We start from the raw sequence: 17,310 nt of genomic DNA, 5'->3' as shown, positions 1-17,310 counted from the left end.
TTTGTTTGTTAATGTATGCACTTTTCACCAAGGCATATTCCACATAAGTGTACTTATTGAAGCAATAAAACCTTTTCTGATTCTCTCACTTTCACAGTAATTAATAAACGGGTCTTCAAAGAGTCTCCTTTTCTGTGATTAAAACCAAGAAACTCAACTGTAGATTTGGGTCAACAAAAACAAGTCTGTTGGCACCTCTGAGATCAACGAGGTCAGCGTTAGGAGCTGCGTTTGAATAGTTGTCCTCCCAGACTACTATTTTGCTCATACATCCTGTAGCATAATAGAATTAGGTCAAGGCCCCGTGAATCATTTGCCCCAACAGGCTAAAACCTTCCAGCTAATCTGCAGTTTTTATTTTTTATTTTAAGGCATGAATTTCTGGCTGCATTTTAAAAGCTACTAGCCATCCACCTAGAAGCTTATATTTTTACTAAACGTCATGCTCTGTGGCCACTTCTGATCATTTCAAACCCATTTCCCATGCATTGATTTTATAATTGTCCTCCCTGTGTCTCTGTTAATCAGGCAGGAAGTTGGAGGGGGAAATGAGGAACACAGAGGGACGGCAGGGAATTTTTCATGACATCTGATGGGGAAAGTGGGTCATGCTCGGTGTTGCAGTGCTGCTAGCCTCCTCCTCTATGGCGGCTATTGAATTAATCACGCTTTACGCTCGGCTGGACAACGCAGTGCACAAAATGGCTCCCCCCTCCCCTCGCCTCCCGTCTCTCCCTGCGTCTGCTCGGCGCTCGCCACAGAAAAAGACTTGTGCATTGCTCTTGAAGAACTTGAGTCTGAGGTCTCGTCTCTTTTTATCTTTTTGTATACTCCCTAACAATGAGGAGATGCTGCCCTTGTGCAGAGCCATTGGGGTGTAAGTGATGCAAAAACACTCAAAGTGAAGTCGAGGGACGATGTTTGGCATGTGAAAGTGCATTTTGAAGATAATTTGGTGAGCAGGAAAGCTGGAATGGGCTTGGGTTATTGATCATTACTGAACACTGATGCTATTCTGAGTATATCAGTGTTTAAAAGACATAAAAATGTGCGTTATTTATAAAATATTGAGGATTATCTGCCGCATTGTTCTCTTGGCTTTGACAGAAAGAAGGCAGGGCACAGGATACAGATATGGAGGCATCTCATTACAGCACTCCACTGCATATAAAACTGATACTGTGCCCCGCACTGCAGGCCGAGAGCCGCTGCACAGCTGAGAGACCGTCAACTCGCTTTGGCCCCTTTTGACACGATCCACTTCACTCCGTCTAGTGTCGTGTGAGTTTGGAAAGTGTTTTAAAGCATGAAAAAACTGGCAGCATGTATTTCAAAATCTCAAGAATAAGAACAAAGTTCAAGATGTTTTTCTTATATCATGACACCTTCATTTGTCAAAAATAAATGCCCAATATATTCAGTTTTAAGTCTTTTTAAATGTGTATGTGGACAGGAAACAAATTTAGCACCTCACAAAATGTGGATTAATCGATTCAAAAGCTGTTGCCGTTTTGCCTTTCAAGATTTATATGATGGATGGAGGAACTGCTCCAACCTCCACCGTGTGCATGACTTGTGTATTTTGTTCATCAATTTACATTTTGGGACATTTGTGAATAGGTTTACTGCTCAAGTTACGCATACAATTTTAGTATTTGCTGTAAATATTGGATACTTAATGTAAATAATTATCATTTCTTTAATTAATTAAGATTCAGTGATTCCATCAGATCCTCATCAGGGTAAATTTAGACAATCATATGACACTAAAACTATCCGCTGAAACCCCAAAAAGCAACTTTTCAAAAATTTCAAGAGAAGAAAAAAAATGAATGAATTTAAATTCCCATGCAGGTTTTAAACTGTTTTATGTAGTCGTATGAAAAGAATATGGCATGTAAGATCATTTTAAAATAAGTTGATTAATTATGTTGCCATACAATCAGTTCCAGTGATAACAGAATAGCTGACAGAGAGAGAGACATCTGAAATCCAGTAAGGAAAATCATTAAATGGACGGCCGGCAGTCTAATCTAGGCCAAAGCCGCTGTCATCTGTTCCATCCTAATCCACATATCTACAGATATGTCATTATGATGTTTTGATATAAAACCCTCCATGACTGTCCACCGGAGCCTGGGCCCAAGCTGCGAGGCCGAGGTTTCACTAAATTAATCTGCAGTTGAAGAGCAACATTTTTCATGCGTAGCAATATTGAACAATAGATTTAAAGTGAGAGTCTTGTTCTGTATATTTTATGTGCGGTTCTTTGTTTCTTTAATTAGAAAATGTGACATACTGCATTTTAATGCAAAGTCTCTGGGAGCTCTCCTTTCAGTAAACTCCCTAAATGTGTTATTTTAATGTCGTTCTTCATGGTTAAAGTTTTTCTGTGAGGTTTCAGTCTGTCATACTGCTGAGCAAACTCATCCTTAAAAATAGTCCCAATACATCCCAAACTAAGTTAATCTGTACTGTTCACATGCTACTGAATGAGGTGTCCAACTCTGAGCTCCATGACCTTTTTACAGTTCACAACCTTTTTTAAGGATTCATTGAAGCATTCACAATCATTTAAAGTGACGCTGTAAATTTGAGAATAACTTTTATGGAAGCAGCCGTTTCTTTTAGAGTTCAATTTTCAGTTTGACAAACAGCTTGTCTGTGAAGGATGGTGCTTCAGAAAGTTCCGGTTAAATGCAGAGCGAGGCAAGTTTAATTTGAATTAAACTGTGTACAGATATGGTTCTGACTATAGTATAGACTTTGTTAGAAAGCTTTTTTAATCTTCATCCCTATTTCTCTGCTAGTCTCGCTTGCCAGCTCTATCTCCACAGTGCTGCGGAGTAAAGTCTGACCCCTCCACACATACACTCCTGGATGGGAGAAATAAATGCTCTGGGTTGTTTGCATTTTTTTAAACTAATCACAATACTCTTGGGTGGCGCTAATAGTTTCTGGAAGGAACTTTGTTTTGGTGGAACATTTGCACCCCGCAAAAGAAAACGCCACATATAATATTAAATGAAGTTAACTGTTGACACAATACAGTAATGTGAGCTGTTTAAATTAGCTGATACATGGTTAAACCTCATTTGCTCTTATCCTTGTATGGCTGTGTGTATTTTGTCCACAGCAATCCCACCAATCAGTCCCAAAACGTCCCAGTTAGAGAGGAGATGCCCTAAACATATTTTTTGTAAAACTTTACAATCACTCCCCAAAAGAACCAAACAGGCCTGCCTTGTTAAACAATCCACAGTTTCTTAACTTTACATTTTTCAGCTAATAACTTGCTTGCTCGAAGTTTGTTGATGTTTCCCCGAAACCAACAGTTTTGCAAGGCGAGGGACATCTGAGAAAGATCTGGTGGCGACTGATGCTCCGGCGAGTATCCGGTAAAGGAATTGTCGTCGATCCTGACTATTTCTCTGCAAAATACAAGCCCCTTTCAAAACCTTTCTAAACAAATAAAACCTATGGGATTAAGTTCTGTATCTTATCCATGCTGTCCAATGCTTACATACTGTATGGTAGTACATTTATTTTACTGTACTGCGATTTTAACAGTCATAGTAAGTGAACTGGACCTCCAATAAAGGTTTAATTGTAATGTAGCCAATATGTTCGACCCACGGCCAAGGAGATCTCTTAACGTACATGTTTGTGCTCCAATTAAGGGTGAACAAAAGGAAAATTAGTGTGCATGTAGGGCAGCAGAGGGGGGGGGAGCACAGAGAGTGACCTCGTTAATCCATATGTTTTCACACAATCTGTTCAAAGCATCTCAGTTCTGCATGAAGGGACTTCTCACTTTCAGGCCTCTTTCAACTTGTTTTTGATAGTGAGAAAACCTCTTTAGAGACCAAGTTTATGACCGGGAAAGCAACAGGGATGAGGACATCTGAGGAGCAGGAGGAGCAAAGGATGAAGGATAAATAATTTCTGGCGACCTGTCAGAAATAGTAACTGTAGGCAGATGGAGGAGAAGAGTTCCACTGAGTCCTTAGGATTTGGCCCTCAGTTTACTGGTATATGAGCAGCCCTCGTCTCGTCTGGCGCAGGCTTTTGTTGTATGTGGTGCGGTGTTGTGCGGCGAAGTAGGGGGGGGGGGCGTCTACCCCCATCGGCCTTCCTATACGCCACTATGACAGTGCTCTCAAGAGCTGTCAGCCCACATCAGCTGCCCAGCATCCTGATAGCTCAGCCTAAATCACAATCAAAACTGTGGCCCCCACATCCTCACCGCAACCAGTCAAATCAGAGCAAGAAAAAGGCAAATAAGACACGGGGACCAACTATCACCAAGTAGCTTTAAAAGTACCTCGGAGTACTACGTGTCGGCTTGAAATAGTCCAGGGGTGGGGAGGGGGTTTCCAGTGAGTCGGTGCTGGCAGTGGCACAGTGTAAAGGGCTTTACGATGCAGGCACACCATGTTGTGCTGGGAATGCGGTGCTAAGAGCTGAGCGTTAAGTCGGCCATTTTAGATTTGCCACAATTTGTAATGTGAGATCACTGCTTGTCACAAAGTCATGGCTTCCATACGCGAAGCTTTCGCCGAGCAGCCTCGCAGAACGGGTCCAAAGCAAGTCCCCTTTTCTTTGGTTTACTGTCATTCTCACCAGACCCCGTTCAGTCATTGCTCTATTTTAGTATTGTCACCTACATCAGGAGCAGAGATTTGTGAGCACCCCAGACTTTCACTGCTCTTTACCCAGACAAAGGAGTTATATATCGGCATATTACAAGTCGAACACAGCGTTTGAGGTCATGACGAATTACATTTTTGGTCCATAACTAGCCGAGAATAAGGCCATCAGCAGCGCTATTATCAGTGTGACAATAATTGGAATAATGGTCTGGGGGTGGGGGGGGCGCTGATGTAGCAATTCCACTGACCATCATGTTATCAATTCTACAGTGAAAAAGGTCAGTCCAGCTTCATAGTTTGCAGTTGATAAACAGCAGTTCTTCCAGTTTATCCATTTGTTTCATGTTCCTTGTTGGGGGAAAAATCTTCAACAATACAATCGCTCATGCTTGAATCTAAGCAAAGACAATGAACACCCAAACAATGATAATCAAGAGACCCCCGAAAGCAAAATCGACTAACCATAAAATTGGCTATTCTCTGGGGGAAGCCAAAATATTTCCAGACTGTATGCAGTCGGCTTATTTGGGCGCGTGGATAACTTCGGAAAATGTTAACTTGATTTACTTCAAATGACCAAATTAGATTGCGAGTCAATAAGTCGTACTGTCACAGCTCATTATCAGGATAATAATTATTCTTGAAGGTGGGTAAGTTATCAAGTTAATTATTGAACGACATTACCCGGCTCAGCATGGACCTGTATTTAATGCAAGTTTTCAACAGTTTAATGCTTTTGGAAGTCCGGAAACAATGTTTTCTAAAAAAATAAAAATAAATTAAAATTACCCATTTTAATACCAGCATCCTAGGAGATAATGCACACGTTGACGTAGGATTTTCCCAATGATTCTCAATAGAGCCATAAAAAGAGAGTTTACCTTTATGTAGCACAGGATACAGTAGATGACGTCCACTTTTGGCGTTGCAAGATCAAAAATTGCAAAGGGAAAATAATTTTTTTTCTCCTCTTCGCTCTGCCCACGACAAACGGTGCCACCCTATTGGTTCGTAAAGCAGGGTCATATGAGCGACCAGAGGACCACGTGACACTTCTCGAAATTATATGATGAAACAAAACCGACTGGCATCCTCAAAGAGCACACTTTTAGTTGCTGCGTTGCGATACTGTTTTCCGAACTGTTTGGTGTCAAGTGTAAATAGGCCGAATGATGAGGAGTAATCTGGGTGACCATCACCCACCTCCCTGTTGGCTGCCCCCTTTCCCTCAGCTGCAACAAAAGGGGGGCATGCCCAGTGAGGCACGTGGGCATTGTGGGGGCTCGTCTGGGGATGAGGTGGTCTGAATCCAAAGTATTGCCTCCGGGACGCTCGTCTATCAAAGGGGAGGGTCGAGCACCCCTGAAATTCACCAAGTTATCGTTCTTGTCTTTGTAGATAACAATCGACACAAAAATAACCCAGCTATGTTCAAATATCTTAGATTTAAAAAACTGTCGTACTGCTGCTAAGTTATTTATGTGCAGCCTCACTCAGGACAGTTGAGGAACTTTTTGATGCAACCAAACACCTCAAAAAAATAGAGGTCAAAGCAAACGCACAAACACTTAGACACAGTGCACAAACACGTTACCGTGGCATGCATATCCTCTGCAGCCTCTTTGGTCCTCTGCTTTTTAATCTGCTTCTGTCTGTGAGTGTGTGTGTGGAGAATTACAGAGCTTTGGAGGCATCTCATCCAGATTTTCCAATCCAGCACAAATCCAGCCCTCATGTCAGATGGACGGTTGTGTGCAGAGCTTAATCTGACATTATTAGGGTTGGATGACAGCAGAACGTTTAAGGAAGCTGCCAGGGGAAAGCAAACAGTGGGGTTATGCTGTCTGGATTAGGATCTGGATGCAGACAATGAACGACAACGTGTTTCACCTCGACATTCACTGTCAAGTGTTTTCATATAGCACAGATGCTCTCCATGCAAAATCCAGTCCTATATCAGACTAAAGGCTCTGTAATATGAGGCTCCCACTATGCATGTGCTCTTAATTATTTGTACCTATACAACAACATGGTAACCATGCCTTTACCTACCCAACTGTAAAATGGCCCATGGGATAAACTACAAATAGAGCATTAAATTTGCTCCACATTAAGTAAGAGGCAGCACACAAGTGTAGTAAAAAAAAAGCACTTTGTGTGGCTGGGTTAGCTCAGTTGGTAGAGCAGGCGCACATATATAGAGGTTAATTCCTCTATGCAGAAGGTTGAGGGTTCAAGTCCAAGCTGTGACAATTTCCAGCATGTCTTCCCCCTCTCTCTCCCCTTTCACATCTAGCTATCCTATCCATTAAAGGTGGAAATGCCCAAAAAAGAATCTTTAAAAAAAAAAAGAGCGCTGTGTCAGAGGAAAGCTGCTTTATATTCGAATGACACCGTTTGTCACCTTCCAACCTGATACCAAGATTGGTGGCAGCACTGGAGAAAGAACACTAGTTTACACAACATTCTTGTATTGTATTATACTACTATACTATATATTGAGTAAAATCTAACAGTTAGTGCTGAATGTGCTCTGTCTGACAAATGTTGTTGGATGGAGCAGTATTATTGGTTTAGAGGGCCATAATAAGTCAACTAAATACAAAAAAAACCTAAAATAATAAATCATTATCCACTGAATTAATTGTATTTGGGAGCTGAAGATTTCTATATGAGGATTAAACCTTAAAAATAAATAAAATGGTTTGATGGCAAAGCATTCTCGGTCAGGCCCTTTTTAACAAAGCATGTCTATAGGTCAAAGGTCAAACTGCTTACCGGTTAAGATGTGGGGAAGCTCCTTATCAGGAGAGAGGAGGTGCAGTCTGGGAGTTTAGGACCAAGATGGCAGATTGTGGGCACACTAAGGGCTGGGACAGCTCCCAGGGTCCTATAAGTGGACTAACCCTCCGCCCATGGCCTGCAGCAAGGTGATGAACTGCACAGACCCCCCATCCCCCCCCTCCGCCCCCACATAACCACCCCTACTAGAGAATGTCATCACAGCCACTCATGTGTCCTATCAGGGTGCCAGGGTCCTAATGGAGGCAGACGGGCGTGAAGGAGAGCGCGAGGTAGATCAGTGACTGCCAATCCAAATGATTGTTGGATGCAGGAGAGGGGTGAACAAAAGGGGGCTGACTTGACCTCATTTGTACCAATGTAGTGTGAAAATTAATGAAAATGTCCACTGTTTCTGGAATTTCATTACATTTTTAAGTGGTGTATTCCATTGAGCAAAAGTCTTCTGGACAAAGTCAAGTATAATTGGAACATTTCACCAATGGGTCATTTTACAGTAATAAGTTAAAAGTTTCATACATTTGTCCTTTTAATGTGTAACTGTAAAAGCCAGGAAAGTAAGATTACAACTAAGATAAAGAAAACAGTCAGAGAAACTCTGCAATTTATGAATAGAAAGTGATGTGTGTAAAAGATAGAAGAGTGACGTGACTGGTCATATTGGCTTTAAACTATTTCTGTCAGACTTTCCTCTACAATCAATGCTGATTTTCCATTAGTAACCAACAGCATGTAACCATTGACGGTCAGAGACCAGACCAGAGCCAGCCAGTGTAATGGGTCCAAAAATATCGGTCCAAAAACAATTCCTATAAATTGCTTTGATTGGGCTTATATCATAGACGAGATCAGCGATATCCTAGTTACTGTTTTGTCCCCATCACTGATATGACTAATCAACCTGCAGCTTTGGAAAATGAGGATCCTCGCTTATGTAGTCTTGAAATATACATAGATATTTGAGGCACTGATCTCTAACATATTCCGGTCCTTTTGGTTATTGTTTGGTTAATAATGCGGCTCTCTTGGGTGTCATTTGGGGCTTTAGCTGTAATTAACAGCTGTTTATACACTTGACTTAGACCTTTGCAGCTGTCCTCTTTATGAGCATGGCGCCAAGAACTGTTACACATAAAACATGAAGCATTTTGCCTAAATTTCTGTGTAAAATTTGACGTAGGCATTCAGACTGAAAATTCTTTTTCCCCTCTGGAAACGTATTTAAAAAAAGAGATTTTGTTTTATTAGTTAATAACAGTAATACATTGTATGTGTAACTCCCTTTCCTTCTTTTACCCAGTAAAGATTTCAAAAGCGTCAACATATGTGTTCAGCGCTGCACTTAATCATGTTGTGTCGTAGTTCCATTGTTTCATCTAGGATTCAAACCCTGAATGGTTTTGGCGCAGGCTTCTGTTATCACTGCTCATAATTTCATTTTCAACAAATAACGGATTGAACAAATGATTAGAAAGAGCAGGCAGAGAAATAAGACCTGTGACAGACGAGATAAGACAGCATACAAGTTTGTGTTTTGTTGAAAATGTCAGTTTTAATCTTTTATCGTCTCGTTCCTGCAGCCTGGCTACTTGAATCTGTAAAAGTATGGCATTTATTTATTATGTAAAAGCTGATTTTCTACATTGGCCCATACAAAGTAAATGTGAACCTCATGGTGGCGTGAGAGGAAAAGTCGGGGGGTCACTCATGTCATTAGAATTCATCCTCTGGGCACCATGAATCTCTGTCCAACATTTCATGGCAACCCCTCCAATAGTTGTTGTGCTGAGATATGTCATTCTGGATCATGGTGATGAACCATAATCATATTTCTTGGAGGGAGTTTTAAGGTGTACTCTAAACTCTTTGTCGGCATATTTTAGGTCTTTTGAACTTTTCTTAAATAGAATGACCTCTGCTGCCTTAAATGAAGTTGTGAAAATATATTTTTCAAAACACATTAAAATGAAAAATGCCATAAGGCTCTGCATAAAAGAGTATTCAGATATTCTTGTGGAGTATGAATGTAAAAGACAATAAACACGCAGGAAGGAAGCTTTACTTACACACAAATGAATGTAATCTAAAAAGAAATATAGACGCCCCTTTGAACCCTTTTCTGTTTGATAATGTCTTACCATCTTCTTTTGATGTTGAGTTTATCCCCGAGCCATAACTGCAGCACTCTTGTGTCATAGGAACAATAAACCTCCCATAAGTGTTCAGCGTGCTCTAAAAGCCCTCGCCCAGAACTCTAAAGCTGCTCCACACAAAGCAACTCCATGTTCCTAATGGAAAATATTGCCTGACCCTCTCCGCTGATGTGGTCAATACAGCCAGTAATGGCTCCACATTGCCTCCTGGCAAAAACCGATGATGAATAGACTTCTGTTTGGTGAGGAACTGTGACTGTGTCTGACTCCTCTGGGCTCAAACACTGTGTTCTTGCTTTGTTGCTGTACAAAGGAACAACATACTGTACCATGCAGATGCAAGATATTTATTTGTGAGGAAGTTTAGTTTTGCAGTGCCACCAAAGAGAACACAGCAAACACAAGGGGCAACCTATTACACATTGATGCGCAACCTATTACACATTGATGCGCAGACAACACTGAGTCATGCTGTATTTCCCATGTTAATCCAACAAGCTGTCTTCTGAAGGGGGGATACATGAAATATTAACCTTAATTTTCTGTAGAGGTTTTGAAAATCAACACTAGTTAGTACAGAAAAAGTTATGGGAAGAACATTTTGAAAGGGGAGATATTAGTTCCAACTTTTGTACCACTATAAAACAGCCTTTTCTTGACCCTGATGCTGCAGATCACGGTCTATTTCCATTTTTTGGCCCTTTTCTTGCAGTTATTAGGTCAACTCTTGATGGGCAACCACCATTGATTTAGTTACGTCTTAAAATTGAGAGACAAATAAAATCAGAAGGGATTGAAGGTACTTAAAAGAACCTTTCCAAAACGTCAAATGAAAATGGAGGTAAACTAACGAAATCCTCGTCCATTTTTGTAGATCCTAATTTTTTCTAATCATCTAAATGTATTGTCAAAATCTCTAACATCAGGCTGTATTTTCTATCAAAACTAACACAGCATGATAACCAATGCTTTCCTGTTGTAGTGGTGTTTAGGCCTGCAGCCTGTACCTTTTGACCTCACTTTTCTAAATAGAGTATTTTGTTTTATCTTTGGTCTTTAAACCTACATAAAGCAGCAGTGATTACTCAGTGCGACCTCGGCCTAGCTCACAATGGTAAGAACAATTAATAAATGGTGTATCCACCCAGACGTTTGGATCGGCTCCAAAATCTAATTGGTTCTATCTTGGCCTATGCTACGTTGAAAATTGGCCAGTAGTATTCTGTAATCATGGCGACAGACAAACAGACCAGCCCGTCTAAAAACATAACCTTCTCTGCGAAGGTAATCGCACCCAGCCGTGCATCTTTACGTGGCTTTTAGACATTGGTGGGCTTTTTATTTTGGTCCTTTTGGCCCACAAACAGATTCTGTGGCTCAGTGTCATGGTTCCCACCAAACCTCCTCCCATTTTATTTTAGATTGGTCATTTCTTGTGGAGAAATCAAGTTGAATCTCCTCAAACAATTGGCATGGATTTGTTTTTTCGTTTTTGCATTTACAGCCCCATTTTGCTGATGTTATGTGGATCAGTGTTGTTGCTTACATTTTCGGTATGTTTTGCCCCCACGTAGAGACACAGAGGTGTTAAAAGTGACACAATCTTTCTCAGGGTGACGCTTCAATCCCAGGATTACCTTGGCGGTAATACAGGACAGAACATTGCTATCGAGTCATAACAAAATCTGCACAACGGAAATCTATTTTAATCAATTCCCCTGGAACAATCCCGATAGGATTTAGACTTGTACCATCCGATGAAATCTGACATGTTAAGATGTCGGGCACATACAGCTGTGAAATCAGATGAGGATGATTATGAGCAGGGCAACCATGTGCTGAACTACAGAGACATGCGCCAGGGGATTATTGGTAGGGTAACCGCAGGGCAGACAGTGCAGGAATACACATCTGGAATGGAGATGATTTACTAAACAAAGGTCTGATGATGGATTAATTGATGGACAGATGGATGCATAAAATGAATCAACGGGAAGATACATAAACTCATGGATGACTGGTGCATTGCAGCGGTAGAGCAAACCATTTTCTTAGCCCGTCCAAAGAGTGCATTGATAGAAATGGGAGCTGACCATGCCAGAGGCTGGAGACGAGACACACTCGCACACACATGGAGGAACATCACAGAACCTCAGAAGGACAGTTTTTGACGCTAGCGAAGTTAGAGGGCCCCTTAACACACAAATACTCGAGACGACCTCGGGGGCCTCAAGTAGAAGTGGTGTCGACTGGAACAGCCTGACTGCATTTATTAAGTATTCCAAAGCTGCAGATATACTGTAAATGCATGCAGTAGAGGGTGTTTATCAGCCATAAATAATTAAGCTTCTTAGGTTATCATAGAAAGAAAGAATAGAAAAATGTAGTACAGAAAATGGATTATTTTATTTTGTTGGGCATATATAGACATTTTGTGCGCAATCACGGAAGGCTTGTATTATATCATTACTTAGAATTCCTCATGGGGAAGACAGAAACTATACACTACATCTTTAATAATATATGCATCTCACTGAGAATCGGGACTATATATGTAATCAAGAATACATTTTAAAATATATTTATTGTGGCTATTTCTATCGGTTATCATGTACTGGTGTGAAACTGTGCTCTTGTTATCTACCAACCCTTTTCGCAGTGATAATTCTGATCTGGAGCGAGTTTAAATCATCTTGGTCTGCAAAAGAAGAGATGGTTTGAGGACTATCTTGATCTGTTAAACATGCAGAGATCAGCTGTTTGTTTCACACCCTTTAATAGAAACTTGTGCAGCCACAGTTTATTATGTACCTGCCCCTCTTTCCTGCTCTTCTATAGTACCCATGTATATTGTTTCATTTGTAATGCTTTGTCCATATTTGGAAGTCATAAAATTGTCTTAGGAAAATGTATAGATATTGCACAAATATACCAAAAAGGATCTGCAACAAGTATTGCCCAGTAGTGACTCCCATCCTCCAAAAACAAAGAATCTCTTACGATCTGAAGGATATATGTGAAAATAATAATAAAAGCCTAGGTAAGATAGTTTTAAGAAGCTGGAACGTCTACTATTGTCCTTTGGGTTTTTGTAATTCAATTTGAAAGTTTCAAACGTAAAGCGATCATTTGTTGGCTGCTGGGAAAATCCGCCTTTTTGTCAAGATGACAGATTAAGAGCTGATACATCTTGTCCCTGTCCTTGTTGCTAAGCACTCGTAGCCATGCCGTTGCTAGTGATCACCTGTCAATCAAACAGATTGGGTGACTGTAAGTCGAGTTTTTTTAGTTGTTGCTGCAGCATGGCCACCCGCTGGGTTTACTGATCATACAGAGCAGCATATACAGGGATTTCTCTCTCTCTCTCTCTCTCACTTACTGACACACACACGCACGCACACACGCAGACACACACAGACACACACGCAGACTGCCTTCTAGCGGAAGCTGCCAGTGTGGCAGAACCAGTTGCTTTGACAAAGGACACAAGTTCCCCTAGGTGTCAGTAGGACTGAAGCTTTGATGCCCTGAATATAAGTGTCACTGTTTGCATGCTGGTACGTGCTTGAGTGTCTGTATAGTGTATCCAAAGGTCCTGCGTGGGCTTCTTATTCTCTACTGTACTTGTGAGGACAAAATGTGCTCACAAGCATAGAAAGGCCAGGGTTAGTTAAATGGTAAATGTAGGGTTAAGGTAAGATTGAATGTGTGTAAAAGATAATATGAAGCTCTTTTTTTTCAATTTTTTTTTGTCATGGTCGAATGGGAATACAACAGCATGTTCAGGCAGATTTTTTGATCAAAATCTATATGACCAAAACTGAAAGAGAGAATCCCAGGTTGAGGTGTTAAACCCATATTTCAACAGATTTGGGAATATTCTGCTATATGAGGCAAACACTGCTAAAAAGTGCTCGGTGTCTGTTTTATCCTTTGGTTGTATTATCAGGCTGGTGTTGCACAGATCCACTCTTAGTAGCTGCTCTCTTTGGTCGGTTAGCATCTTTTTCTAGTCCTTTTGTGTCATCCACAAGAAATATTAACAGTACCAAACAGAGGCTCTGTAACCCATCCATGAATCGCACTACAGAGCAATTTAAAAATATATATATAATTTACTGCATAAATGAACAACTTGATATTTATTGGAATGCTGTATGGGTATATATTCGGGATTATTTAGTCAGGGATCAAATCAAACATATTTCTACTTTACCTGACTCTAAATAAAGATCCAAACCAACTAAATGTGTAAAACGTGTCTCAAATCAGACAACACACAAGAAACCAGATGAGATGTGGCTGAGACGGAGCCGTACGAGGCTGAGCCATTTAGTGCTCAGGTCTGCATGAAATTATAATGGGCTGCTCCATGTATTAATAAAAAGCTGAGCATTGAGACAAAAGCCTCACTTGTTTCTACAGTATCTTGCGACATGACGTTCTGGACAGTGTCTGATTTATTAAAGCCTCTTCCTTTTTGTCAGGCGTCAAACTACCAACCCTTTTTATGTAAAAGTTTAGTGTTTCGTGGACACACAGACATTCCTCTTGGCTGCAGCACCATATGCGGAGCTGCTCACTTAGCCTATGCATGGCTGGCTTTCATAATTAGCAAAGACATTGTTAAAAAAAACTTAATTAGCCCTTGCAATTTCAAGCATTTCTCATCCCCCTCAAGTAAAGATCCAATGCAGATCGAGAAGTCAGGTCAGGACAGTGTTTGAATTAAAACTTCATAAATGAAATTGTCACACCTCAGCAGGGAGCTTTTGTGATCTGTAGTTCTTGCCGCCATCATCATCATTGTGTTGTAATTTGCATTCTCGCCTCTGAGGGATACTGTAAAGTAGCATGAACCACTCAGCTGTGGAAGATTGGAAAGAACCCTGCAGCTCAGTGCTTTTTATAACCGGGACATATTTTCATTCATTTGTATTTTAAACTACTGTTTCAGAATGGCTCACGAGTTTGTTAAATACAGTTGGTTTCGGGAATATTTTAGGAACAAATGTGAACACAAGTTAATATACTGTATTAGTTTGAGAAATAACAGCAGGTTTTCTCTTAACATTTGTTCACATTTGTGATTTTGAGAGAAATTTCTTGGCAAATGTAAAATGGATTGCCATAAAATTAGGAGCACACACACACGCACACACGTCCCAGTCGGGATGAAATGTAATGACTTTGGTGATACATTAACTGTTCCTCTCATGCTATCTGCATGTCAAACATACTTTGGTTTATGACCAAATACCTGGAAAACTAATGACATTCCCATCAGTTTCAGCTGTACCAGCTTTATGTGCTAATTAGCAAATGCTAGCATGCCTCAGATGGTAAACATTATACCTGCTCACTACATGGTAGCATTAGCATTTAGCACAACTCTTGTTCTTACACCCTGTATATGTTATTGATGCAGAGGCTGTAAAGTCCTGCGGTTTCCCCTCTCATTGAATACATCTTGTGTGGTGAGGGGTTGGACGCTGTTTTAGGAACAGCTGATGCACATAAAATAGTGACATGCATGTATGATTTGATTGTGTTAGTTATTGTTTTCACTATTTCAGTTAACACGTCTGATGCAGCACAATCCACTTGTGTCGATTGCTGATGTTTTACAGTTGAAAGCCCAGACTAATCATACTGTACATCTACACAGTTATGTGGTCTGGCCTCGTTTCACTGGGCCTGTTCTGGATATGTGTGTGCTCGGCTGGAGGAAGACGTGATCTGAAGTTGGTTGACTCATAATCTTGGCATTGCCAAAGGACAAAAACAATGTTCTGCAGGCTGCTAGCTCCCCTTGGTGGAGAGAGTCAGTACACAGAGTCGATACACTGGAGTAAACAGGATTCCTCTGCTGTAACCTCTTTCTGGTGCATGTTTCCATTAGGATGTGGAGATACAGTGGTTAGCAGGAGCATTGATTTAATCTGGTGTCACATTTACAGTTCATTTACGGTTAATAAAACATGCAAATGATCAGCTCAAAATAAACTCCAGAAACACTCAAATATCCAAAACCAAATGTCACATCATAATTTCTCCTGCTTTGTGTCTTATTCAAATTAGAAGCAAACTTTAATCCTTTTGACTTGAGGGTTTTTTTCTTTCTGAGCTTTACACAGCAGAAATGCATTAGCATATTGCTATAAACAAGGGAATAGAACTTGATTTTTGCCAACAAGTCCTCCAGGGAGCAGGCACAGAAAGCCATAAAGTGGAACTTTAACAATAAAGCAACTGTGACTGCAATTAACTGTGACGTTTCAGTGGTTTAACTTTGGTGACAAGTTTTTCATATGAGCACAATGTATAACATCCGGGCTGGAAATCTTTTGGGTTGTTAGTCGATGGTAAAGGACATTACACTGAGATTTTTTTGAGACGAGAGCTAATCGAGAAAACAAACCCAGCCAAATCTCTTTAACTAGCGTCTCAGCTTTTGACTCAATTCCAATATGGTTTAGTTATATTTGAATCACATATTTACATGGATGTTGTAAAAATAATGTATTATTTTAACTTCAATATGAATAATAATAGTAGAGGGACACACAACAAAACAGAAATAGGCCTACATTTAATCCCATTGAACTGTGGAGTGCAAATAATAAAAAAATACTTTTTCTTTAACAAACTGAGTTAAAATAGACAATGAACCTGCAGATGATGAACTTTATTTTGAAAACAGTTACTTGGAGCTTTACATGTTTAAACCAAAACATTTCGGGACTGCAATAAGGCAAATCATATTGGACAAAAGGAATAAAATAACCAATAATATAAAAGTTGACCGGTTATTTAAAGGATGTCACTGCATGTGCAAGATATAGATTATGTTGCAATGCTTTTTGAAGGGTAAAGTAATTAGCCACGAAGACATAAGATGAAGGTATTACAGCCTTTGTATCTGTTCTGGCCAGCTTAAAAACTTTAAACTTTAACTTTTCTAAACTTCACCACTTCTATAGATGCATCTCTCTGCCTTTTGTGGAGCAAAAGTCCTTTTTTTTCCTGCGAATGATTCTGCTTTTTCTGGGGGATCCCAAGGCGTTCCCAGACCAGATGGGGTATTTAAACCCTCCGGCATGTTCTAAAACAGCCACAGGGAGGCGTCCTGAGCAGATGTCTGAAATCAGCTGTCAACAAAGGAAAATACTGGTTCTGTGTATGGATAATTTATTTCACAGATCTGTGACCCCATAGACTTTCAAACAAGGCTATAACGTTTCTTCACTGTCCTTACGTTGCCTATTGGAGTGTATTCACCCCCACTTGGAAGTTTTCATGTTTTATTGTTCTACAACATTGAACCAAAGTAGATTCAGTGAGGCTCTTTTGACACAAATCAACGGAAAAAAATCAAATAAGCCAATAGTCAAAAAAGCCACATTAAATATACATTTAATTCAATGTTTTAAGAAACAAAAACATGAAAACTTCTCAGCACAAACTGCTGAACAGGTTTTAAGCCGTACAGGTTGTGCAAAACACAATGAAATGAAATTATTTGCATAACTCATTCATAACATTATTCATAACTCCATGAATACTAACAAGCGTGTGATTTTTGAGTGTGCTGTTGATGGTGACACGTACAGGAGAAGCTGCAGCTGCAAACGGTTAACACTAATTATGGATGGGGAGACAGCTGAGGGAGATTATAGTAAACAAAAAGAAAAAAGCCAAGT

This window comes from Perca flavescens, chromosome 24 (assembly GCF_004354835.1).
Source record: "Perca flavescens isolate YP-PL-M2 chromosome 24, PFLA_1.0, whole genome shotgun sequence".
Classification (NCBI taxonomy): domain Eukaryota; kingdom Metazoa; phylum Chordata; class Actinopteri; order Perciformes; family Percidae; genus Perca; species Perca flavescens.
This window is presented reverse-complemented; position numbering follows the sequence as displayed.